Consider the following 12032-nt stretch of genomic DNA (forward strand, 5'->3'; position numbering starts at 1 on the left):
GCAAGTTTGGATGTTGATATCCCATTTTCGCATCCATTTTTCATTTTGCTTCATCCATTTGCTTTTCCGCCTCACAAGTTTTTCCTCTATGGTCAACTTGGGCCAACAATGTGTTTCCAGACCTTGGGTTTTCTTCAAATAGCTTATCATCCAGACCAAAGCAACGGCTTCTAATGGAAAGGAACCCACTTCTGCCAAAAGGATCTCATACGGAAGAACTATGGTCTTGACTTTAAGAGTGCATGTGATGAAGTGTTTTTGAATTCTTTCTACTTGCCGCTATTTCTGTTCGGACATACTACCTCCCCACACTTCACATCTGTATGGAATAACCAGAGTGACCAGCAAACCAAAAAGAGTTTTCATGGTCGTCCAATCCTATAATTCTGTGTTCCTACAACCCGAGTTGGCCTAGTGGTGGAGAACTTGTACTCTTGAAAGAGAGGTCACAAGTTCAAATCCCACTGGGGGGTAGGGTATGTATGCCTCATTTGTAGCGCCAAGCGCCTCTCGAAAAAGAGTACGAGGTAGTCCCATATCACTGTCACTATATGTAAACCCAAAAACTATGGCATAGTGTCGTGGACTATAAAACCCATTTACTTACTTACTTTTGTTTTGTAAAGAGTATAACGCCTTCCAGCCCCCTTGGATCCTTTTTGATCTGCAAGTATCCCAATTGAATTTGTTATGAAAATCAATGTCCAAGTATTTGTACTCTTCCACAATCTCAAGTGGGCTATTTTCAAACAGAAACTCATCTTGTGTGCCCCTATTCTTCTTCAACGAAAAGATCATAATTTTGGTTTTGCTAGGTTAACTTGCATTCCTATTTCATGATAAAAAAAATTCTAGTGCTGTCAAGTGCTCTTTGAAGATAGTACAAAACAAGCTTCAATGTTTGAAGAATGAATTTGGAAAAAGCCGCTGTCAAAATAAGATGCCGCATAGAAAATGCAGGGCAATACACGCATAAAGGAGGGAGCCGCCATGAAAAAGAGAACCTACGCCCACATAAGTTTCCCCAAAATCTATTGCAGCAGAAGAAGAAGTAGCGGCAGGGTAACCAGTCCCACAGTCGACTTGAATATCGATAAGTTAGAGGCAGATGTCTGCTCAGTAAATTATAAACGATGGAAATCAGTGGCAAAAAGAAAAGTGGCTATGCGTGTTGGCTACGTAGGGACCAATTACAAAGGTTTGCAAATTCAGCGGTATTCTGCAACAACATTCACAATTGAGGGTGAATTGGAAAGAATTTTTGTGTGTAGGCATGGAGGAAGAAACTGCATCAAAGAAGAACGGAGAGCAGTAGCCCACGGACCCGCAGGCAATCAAGGAAGTTTTAAAACAAGCTGCCAGTCTAAAAAGGCAGCCAGCGTCCACGCCCAAGCCAAAAATGGAGTGAAAAGTAGCCCACACAGCAAACAAAGGGGATGGTAGGCAAAGAAGCGATTTAGGAGGAAGTCTGTATAAAACAGGGCACAAGACGCCATTAAAAGGGCAACCCCAGCAAATAAACAAAACTCATGCCAAAGCAGGGGAGAATGCAGCGTGTGAACAAGAGGAAGGCGTTTTGTTTGAAGAAGTCTTTTCTAAGGCATACGAAGACCATTGGAGGAGATCCACGCCACAATAGCCAGAACATCCACGTTTTAAGGAAGTCAATTAAAAGGCAGGGCAGCGTATGAAAAAGAGGAAGCCAGCATCTCCAAACGCGTGGAGGAGGAAGATTTGGAGGTGCCAAGGTGGACGTTTCAAGTCAAACGTGAAGGGGGAAGCCGTTTGGAGAGGCAGTCCACGTTGAAGCACAGCTCAACGTGTTAGAAGAGACCATTGCCTTCATATATGCAGGATTCTTGGAAAGATTTGGAAACTCAGCTGCATCCGAATACAGTGTCTAAATACATCGGCACCACCTGCAACAGTCTCTTTCTCGTTCTCGTCATGAACCTAGCCTGATGGGCCCGTAAGATTGAATGAAATTAATAACATTCACGCCTCTGTAGCTCACCCTGCTACTAAGTGAGAGACTCCCTATCTGGACTAGCAACTTGATCAATAGTTGTTGTTTCCTGGTCACATAGGTTGGTAGGCCCCCGGCTCTCACCTTTGCCCCTGGTTCTTACCTTGTTTGACCAACCGGTTTACATCCAGCCGCAGGTAAGTGAAGTGGAAAATTCTCCAGCCCTTGCACAATGAATGGACCAGCTGCGTTGAGCCGCAGGGGAGGCATTTTATGCAGCGAGGGTAGATAATCTTAAAAAATTTAATCCCCCATTGTGAGCACGGTGTCTTTTATGAATGGTTAATAAAAGATCACCCACGTAAATAATCGTTATACGAAGATGGACGTTTTGGAAACATGAGCCCACGCGATGGGCCTCAGCCCGCTGGAAAGTACAATAGAATTTGAATGACAACTCGAACTAAGATGCTGACGTGGATTTCAGATGGTCCAACCGAGCTGTGACCCTGGCACCAGAACAGCAAATTAGGAGATGACACATGTTGCGATGGCTCTTCTCTGCTTACACAGTCAGCAGCTGCTGATTGTGTAGATGACACGTGTCGCAATGGCTCTTCTCCACTTACACAATCAGATCAGCAAATTAGGAGATGACATGTGTCGCGGTGGCTCTTCTCCACTTACACAGTCAGAACAGCAAATTAGGAGATGACACGTGTTGCGATGGCTCTTCTCCGCTTACACAGTCAGCAGCTGCTGATTGTGAATGCGAGAAAGCACTTAGCTGACACGTGTCAGCTCCCTGGCATCAGAACAGCGAATTAGGAGATGACACGTGTCGCAACGGCTCTTCTCTGCTTTCAGTAGCTGTTGATTGTGCATGCGGGAAAGCACTTAGCTGACACGTGTTAGCGAGCTCCGTATGCAGTTAACAAGGAAGCTCTGAGATGGGCGCTCCAAATTTCGCCATGTGGCGAGATCTGACGATCAGCACATTCCCGCAAAATGGAGTTGCTCTTAAGATAAAGAATGCGGGGAAGCACCAAGTCGCCACAAGGAAGCTCTGACATGGGCGCTACAAATTTTGCCACGTGGCGAGATCTGACAATCGGCGCATTCCCGCAAAATGGAGTTGCTCTGAGGATAAAGAAAGCGGGGAAGAACCAAGCCACCACGTGGCAGCTGGTCCTGGACAGTGGTGTGGTGGTGCGTTCAGGGTAATGATGTGGCGGTCTGGAGGCGGTTGGTGAACCAATCAAAAGTTGCCACGTGGCGATGTGATGCTCATTGTGCAGTGGTTGGATAGCCAATTAGATAATGCCACGTGGCAAGTAGCTTGGCAGCTGATCTTGGACAATGATGGCTGGTGCGTTCAGGGTAATGATGTGGCAGTCCGGTGCTGGTTGGTGAACCAATCAAAAGTTGCCACGTGGCGATGTGATGATGAATGTGCAGTGGTTGGGCAGCCAATTAGATAATGCCACATGGCAAGTAGCTTGACCCCGAAATTCAAGGGTGAGGTAAAAAATGAAGAAATAATTTTAAAATGATTATCAAAAGTTGCCACGTGGCGATGTGATGATGACTGTGCAGTGGTTGGGTAGCCAATTAGATAATGCCACGTGGCAAGTAGCTTGAAAATGAAGAAATAATTAAAAAATGATTCTCTTTAATTGTTTTTCAAAACTGAATGGTATAGATTTTAAACCTAAAGAAGTATTTTCTAAAGTTTAGAAATTTTTAATTTTTGAAAATTCAAATTGCAAGTTGGAATTTTATAGCAAAGGGGCATATTTTTCAAAATGACTTTAAAGGGGTTTTCTCTAGGTGAATATAGGCATATTATATATTGTCAAAATCGGGAGAAGACAAATTTTTCGATTATGGAGTTTTTTTTTGCACAAGAATTCATTGGTTCGAGTTATAGGCAGAAATGTAAAATTTAGGGTCTTCTCAATGAAATGGGCGAAATTTGAAAATGCAAATACAAGCTTGATAAAACATGGTAAAAATGTAGTTCAGGTCGAGTTGGGTCACTTTTAAATTAGTTAAACCTCAATTCCTTCAGCATTTAATGAGGCTTTTCAGATATTTTGGTTGCATAAAGGTTTTCATCATTCAGCAGAGATATTTGCAAGTTTGTTACAGAATAATGATCAAAACCATATCAGATCAAATGGAAGAAGGTAGAGAAAGGTTATTCAACTTCTTGGGAAAGAATTCTGAGGGGACACTTGTCATCTTTAGATCAAATCTGGGAATTGCCTTTTTGCTATATGTTCGTTTGTCTTCTTTTTTTGTACAAGTTGTTGGTTGGTTTTCAATTTTCAGTTCTAGGAGCTTTGCTCAAGCTGTGAAAGCCACACACCCAGCGTTTTCTTTTGTTTTGAGCAGCATTTAAGTTTTATGCAAATAGTTATCATTTGTTAGGTGATTTGTGAAGTATTTCTGTACATTTTTCATGTATTTGTTTTCAAAGAAAATGAATAAAAACACAACAAAGGGTTTTAATTTCAATCTGAATCTTGTCTCTCGCTCATAGATTTGTAATCTTGTCTAGTTTGTGAACAAAGAGCATAAACTAAGTTGCATTTTGTTTAAGAATGTATGTGATTGAAGTATCTTGTTGATGGAACAAAGAGCCATGTAATTGCTTGATGTTTATCATAGGGTTTATAGATTTCATGATGTGACAGTTCAAAGTATGAGATTCATTTTGATGCAGATTTCTATTCATAAGGTGAAAGATAGATCAGGGATCTTGATGTAGGAGTTATGTCAAAGACTTCCAGGAGATGTATGGTGGTAATTCATGTCATTGCCCAATAGATAAGGCACTGATCAATTGTAGGATCATTCAATTCGATTGCTCATACTTAGGTTTTGTTGTAATCAACATATTAAATCATCTTTTTCCTTTTTATGTTGAAAGTTATTCAAAGTCTAACCCTCACTTAGCTTACCAGTTTCATGAGTCATGCTATTAACTATTTCATGCTTGTGATGTCTTGGTTAAGTATAGAAGATTTAGGGGTTTCATCTGTTATTCTAGATCCTAATTATGTTTATTGCACTAGTCACATAATCAGATCTTAAGAGGTTCACCCGCCTAGGTTTTGCAGATCTTGAAGTGAAGGAGTGTAGCCTTATAGTTGGCCCAGGTTCTTGGTGAATTGTGTCCATTATTGGAGATAGCTTCCCATAGATGCATTCTTGCCTTACATACTTAGTTATTCAAATTATGTTAAATCAGGAGCCAACAGGGCACATTGTGCACCATGTGGACTTGTGAAGATGTATATGGTGCACATTTGTGGAGGGAGACTACCTTTGTGTTTGAGTGTGGAAGAGTGATTCTTGTGAACATGTGAATGTGTGGATGTGGGTCAATTTGGAGGTCAAGAGTCCAAATGAGTGCAAAGAGGGGGGAAATCTTATTTATAGGCATGCATGTGGGAAAGTGCACACTTAGTGCATCTAGTGTGCCTATGCACTAAAACGGGAGATACCTTAACTAGTGCACCTCATCAGGGTGTGCAAGTGCACATAGTGAGCATGTGTGCTCTTTTTTGCCTTAGTGAAAAGATTGGCCTCGCAACCACCTAATTACAAATGACATTGACTGACTAGACTCCTAGACCTGACTAACAAGAAACTCTAAGGCACCTAAGAAGATTCCCTATTCTGGAGAATGAGTTTTTCTATCCTAAAAAGAAAAGAGGGGTTCCCCATTTTTGAGTTGAAAATGGGGTGTGTGTTGTGAGGCGTGTGTTTTGAAGTCGCAAAAAAATCCTCGAATTAGCCAAGAGTCGAGAGTTTCCTATCACCTATACATTATATTAGTATTTAGTATTTGTAAGAAACATCATCCAAATATTTTGATGAAGAGATACCTCCGTCAAGGGTCAAAGTCATTCAGAGTGGTTCACTTACCTAGGGGACACCCGAATATACATTACCTCCTAACTCAAACTAAACAAGAAAAACATAATGAACAATCTAACTAGGACTCAAAAAATTTATTATTTTTATTTTTTCAAATAACTCAAGCCTTGAATTAGTATTTGAGGAATTGGACATTTACTAAAAATGGAATCCATTCTCTTCAAGTATGAACAACTTGAAAGTATTGTCCCCTAAAATTTTGCCAATCTGGTGGGGTCAACCCATAGGGGTAAGAGCTTAGTATAAATTTTTAACTTCTCCTTCACTTTATCCCACATGAGAATGAGGTTAGATATTTTGCAAGTCTTTAGTGTGGCTCTCTTCTTGAACCAATGCTTGATGATAGCTTGATATTTTGACATATGTTTCAGCATTGTTGTCCTTTTCTCATCCAAATCTAAAAGGTTCATCAATTTGACCTAGACTTTATCCAAATTTTCAACATATCCCCTCATGAATTCATTCCAAGCTATATGACCTAGCTTTATGTCATGGATCTCTGAATATCTTTCTACAAATTGGGACTTACTTGGTACACCTTGAAACTTAAAGATCGTCATCTTTGGTGTAATCTTTGTCACCATGGATGAAGATGAGGATGGCATTTTAACTTGGACAAAATATCAATGTTAGTATAACATTGCTAGGAGATCAAAATGAAACTTAACGGCCAAGCCAAACTACCCAAAAATTGACGCTAATAGAAAAAAACTAACAAAAGTTGAAAAGAGAAAATGTCACACTTACGCACATAGCATGTGTGTGCACGGTGTGCCTAGTGCATCTAGATCAGGGTTTAATTTCCTTAGAAGTGGTATGTGCACTTAATGCAGTTGTGCACCTATGCAGGATTTACAACTGTGCACCATGTTTATGCAATTTTCTTTGGCAAGGGTACTCTACTTTGGGCACATGTAGGGCACATTGCACACCATGTGGACTTGTGAAGGTGTGTATGGTGCACATTTGTGGAGGGAGACTACCTTTGTGTTTGAGTGTGGAGGAGTGATTCTTGTGAACATGTGAATGTGTGGATGTGGGTCAATTTGGAGGTCAAGAGTCCAAATGAGTGCAAAGAGGGGGGACCTCTTATTTATAGGCATGCACGTGGGAAAGTGCACACTTAGTGCACCTAGTGTGCCTATGCACTAAAAGGGGAGATACCTTAACCAGTGCACCTTATCAAGGTGTGCTGGTGCACATAGTGAGCATGTGTGCTCTTTTCTACCTTAGTGAAAAAATTGATCTCGCAATTATATCACCTAGTTCAGTAGAGTAAAATGAACACTAATCTATAAAAAGCATTCTCAATACTAAAAACAAGTAAACACTTAAGATAGGACCAAAGAAGACAAAATTGAGGAAAGTAGACCAAAGATGTTAAACTCCTCAAGTGCTTCTCATGATGACAAAGCTATGCCCCTGATGGATAGCAGATGTATGCTCACAATGTGCTCAAGCTCCAAGTGGATGAGTGATAATCAAATATGGGTGTGGATGAATGATTCAGCAATGAAGGTATGGAGGGGTTTCAGCATTATGATGGTATTTTGGTAGTTTTTAGGCTCTCAAAATAGCATTATAGGTTTGCTTGAAAAGTCGATGATTTTAGTGAAGGAAGAGGCTTCTATTTATAGGCCAAGGGGTAGAGGGATGGACGGTCAGGATGCAAGGATGGAAAGATGGTGAGGGAGGGTCAAGATGCACTCAAAGGGGAGCACATGGATTGTGCTTGTTTGGAGCCAATAGGGAAGTGACACATGTCACAGGATGATTGGATGTGAGAGGATAGGATAAGGGTTGGTCAAAGGAGTAATGAGGGAGTTTGAGCCATAAAGAGGGATGGTTGAGCCATAAATAGAGATGGTTGGGTCATAAATAGAGATGGAGAGGAGGAAGATGAGATTGTTGACTTTGGCTTGGGTTAGCAAGTCTTAACCCTTGCTTAAGTTGTGCACATTATTAGAAGAGGGATTAGGATTAGCTTAGGAGTTGGCTAACCTTGTTTAGGGAATGTGACAAGGTTAGGGGAGGGGGGGATTAGGATCAAAGATAAGGATTGACATCTTCTAGAAGAGTCTAGGCTTTGGATGAGGATAAAGACTTTCTTAAAAGAGTCTAGAACTTCCTAGGATGAGGATAAATAAGGTTTTTAGGAAATAAATAAAGTTTTATTTATTTCAAGGGTTTAGGTTGAGGAGATATTTATTAAAATATTTTTAATAAACATGAGGATTAATATTTAATCTTAATTAAATATTTTGAGTTGGGATTAGGGTTAGAAAATTATGGGATTAGCATTTAATCAAAATTAAAGAGGGATTAGAAGATTCTGGAAGAGGTTAATGGTATTAAGGATATTGGCCAAGTTTTGGGCAAAAAATAAATTATTTATTTATTTTGGGATTTTTGGTCAATTTATTAATTAAATAATTAATAAATAAGGAAATAATGTTTAAATGATATTTAAATATTTTTGGGAGGGATTCCTTAATTAAATATTTTTAATTAAGATAAAGGGATTTAATGGCATAAAAATTAATTAATTAATTAATTAATGATGATGTCATCAGGGAATTTTTTCATAAAATAAAAATACTTTATTTTATAAAGGATTTTTAGGTGTCTACAGCAACCACCTAATTAAAAATGATGTTGATTGACTAGACTCCTAGACCTGACTAACAAGAAACTCTGAGGCACCTAAGAAGATTCCCTATTCTGGAAATGGGTTTCTCTATCCTAAAAAGAAAAGAGGGGTTCCCCATTTTTGAGTTGAAAATAGGGTGTTTGTTGTGAAGCGTGTGTTTTGAAGTCATAACAAATATCCTCAAATTAGCCAAGAGTTGAGAGTTTCCTATCACCTATACATCATATTAGTATTTAGTATTTGTAAGAAACAACATCATCCAAATATTTTGATGAAGAGATACCTCCTCCAAGGGTCAAAGTCATTCAGAGTGGTTCATTTACCTAGGGGACACCCGAATACACATTGCCTCCTAACTCAAACTAAACAAGAAAAACATAATGAACAATCTAACTAGGACTCAAAAAAATTATTTTTTATTTTTTCAAATAACTCAAGCCTCGAAGTAGTGTTTGAGGAATTGGACATTTACTAAAAATGGAATCCATTCTCTTCAAGTGTGAACAACTTGAAAGTATTGTCCCCTAAAATTTTGTCAATCTGGTAGGGGTCAACCCATAGGGGTAAGAGCTTACTATTACTTTTTAACTTCTCCTTCACTTTATCCCACATGAGAATGAGGTCAGATATTTTAAAATTCTTTAGTCTGGCTCTCCTCTTGAACCAATGCTTGATGATAGCTTGATACTTTGACACAAGTTTCAACATTGTTGTCCTTTTCTCGTCCAAGTCTAAAAGGTTCATCAATTTGACCTAGACTTAATCCAAATTTTCAACATATCCCCTCATGAATTTCACCACTTGGATCTTGAGATTGAGGGGAAAGACAAGCTCTTGGCCATAATGCAACAAGTACAGAGAGATTCCCAAAGCGGTCTTTACTCTGACCCTATCAGTCCACAAAGCATATTTTAACTATGTATTCTAGTCCCTTGGCTTCTCTGTGAGTAAGAATTTTATAACAATGATCAAGATCTTGTTAGTAGACTTAGTAACTCCATTTCCTTGCTAATAGTAATTGGATGAAAACTTGATTATCACCTAATTCTCCAAGGCCAATTGGGATCTATTTCTGTAAACTAGAACGAAGGGTATCCCAAACCTAGTCACAATATGTTCTTCAAGAAAGTAGGTGACTATTTGTGCAATGTAGTCTAGGAATGTTTTAGCTTCAGTCCACCTTGTGAAATAGTCTATGGCTATTAATATAAAAGCATTCTTGGTCAAAGATAGAGGGTTCATAGGCCCAAAGAAGTCCAACCCCCACTTGGCAAAAGGGTGAACCTCAAACACTAGTTATAAAGGCATGGTAGGGTGTCTCTCTTTGTTAGAACTTGTTTGACAAATATGACAGGACCGCACATACTCCTATGTATCCTTGAAAAGAGTAGGCCAATAATACATGAACCTCAAAATTTGATGAACCATGGCATATGCTAATCCATGCCTGGTTGTACCATATTTATCATGATATTGCTCCAACACTTCCTTGGCTTCCTGACAGTTCAAGTACTTTAGTTATATTCCTTCATAATTTTTCATGTACATTTTTTTCATCCATAAACCAAAAAGTATGGAGAGGTTCCCAAAATGGTCTTTACTCTAACTCTATCAGTCCACAAGGCATATTTTAACTATATATTCCAGTCCCTTGGATTCTTTGTTAGTAATAATTTTATGATCATGATCAAGTTCTTATTAGTAGACTCAGTAACTCCATTTCCTTACTGGTAGTAGTTGGATGAAAACTTGATTATACCCTAATTCTCCAAGGCCCATTGGGATCTATTGCCACACACCAAAAAGAAGATCATCCCAAACATAGTCATGATATGTTCTTCAAGAAAGTTGGTGACTGCTTGTGCATTGTAGTTTTGGAATGTTTCAACTTTGATTCACCTTGTACAATAGTCAATGGTTATTAATATAAAATCATTCCTTCTTGAATATAGTGGGTTCATAGGTCCAGTGAAGTCCAACCCCCATTTGGCAAAAGGAAAAACCTCAAACACTAGTTATAAAGGCATGGATGTAGTGCCTACCCCTAGTTCACATTTTGTTTTAATTGCCAAACTCTTTTAGGCCAGTTCTATACTTGATGTTTAGTAGCATTACTTTCAGATTATCAGCTGTTGTTTTACACTCAATTTATTATATGATGAGATGACTTGGTACTCTATATTTCATGCATGTATGATGATTATTCAATGTTTTCAATTATCAATGATGATTAGTTATGTGGTTTATTATCACATGTGCTTTCTTATGGATACTTACCCCATACTGCATGTGTATGGTGTGCGTGTTTGTTTTCTTTATGTATGGTGTTTCTGATGTGGTTAAGGAAGGGAGTCATAGTCACCTGCTAGTCAGGATCTACACGATGCACCACTTTCTGCCATTGTTTGTTTAGCTTAGAATATTGTGTCTGTACATGCGTGGATTTTATGCAGGTTGCAGGTACCGGGTATCGACTTTCCTGAATTGCCAGGATGAGCGTACCCTATCGCATTATCTCAATGGTAAGAGAGGGGAGATAAACTCTTAAGTCCAATTCCTAAACCCTTTAGCCAATTGTCCTAATTGATAATTAGGGCAAGTATCTAAGTTAAGTACCCTCTGAATGCATCAAATGATGTAATTTCGTGATTATAACCCTTTTTGTTTGATTTGGTATGTAATTTTCTATGTTGGGTTTTCGTATGTCACTTTATGAGTCCTTGGTGTATTTTCTATTAATTAAGTATAATTAAAAAGATTAATTAATGATTTAATTTAATAGAGAATTATTATGATATCTTTATATTTAATTAATTGAAAAATTAATTAAATAAAAGAATTAAATTTGGAGATTAAAGTTCAAGGATAAATTTAGAACAGGATAATATTTATTTAATTTAATAATAATATATTTGGAGTTCATTTTTAAATAAATGCTAAATATTATTGTTATTTAAATTAATTAAATATGTTATCAATTAAGTTCTAAAATAAATTAAAAGTTCTAAGATTGCATGATGCAAGCATGTGTTGAAAATAAAGAAATTAATTAAAAAGATAAAATAAGAGGAAATTATAATGTTATTTTAATTTCATAAAGTGCGCATGGGTTTAAAAGTAATAAAGATTAAAAATAGAAGTCAAGTGGAAAAATTAAATAAAGTTATTTAATGATTCATTTAATATGCATTAAAAAGATAAAGCAAAGATTAATAAAAAATAATTTTGAGTTAACTCAGTTGAGCAAAGAGTCCTCTCGGGTGAACGCACAATTAGTGCCCTGATTTGAGGAGAAAACTCCTTATCACAACTTTGGGGTTCATTTTTGGGGGACACGAATTTGGACAAGGAATTTGGGGGAGACAGAAATTTTGGGAGACACTTTTGAAAGCAAATTTCAAAAGGTGAATTCAAAAGAAGATTTTCAGAAGAAGGTTATTGAAGAGGAGCGAATTCTCTTACAGTTTT

General features: G+C 38.0%; 1 pseudogene; it reads left to right on the forward strand.

Annotated features, from left to right (window-relative positions):
* Positions 1 to 2998: 2998 nt before the first annotated feature.
* Positions 2999 to 12032, forward strand: part of LOC149535152 (uncharacterized) — a 40164-nt pseudogene continuing 31130 nt past the window's right edge.

Source organism: Cupressus sempervirens, chromosome 10, assembly GCF_028749045.1.
Source record: "Cupressus sempervirens isolate cs-2001-9-10 chromosome 10, ASM2874904v1, whole genome shotgun sequence".
In the NCBI taxonomy this organism is placed as follows: domain Eukaryota; kingdom Viridiplantae; phylum Streptophyta; class Pinopsida; order Cupressales; family Cupressaceae; genus Cupressus; species Cupressus sempervirens.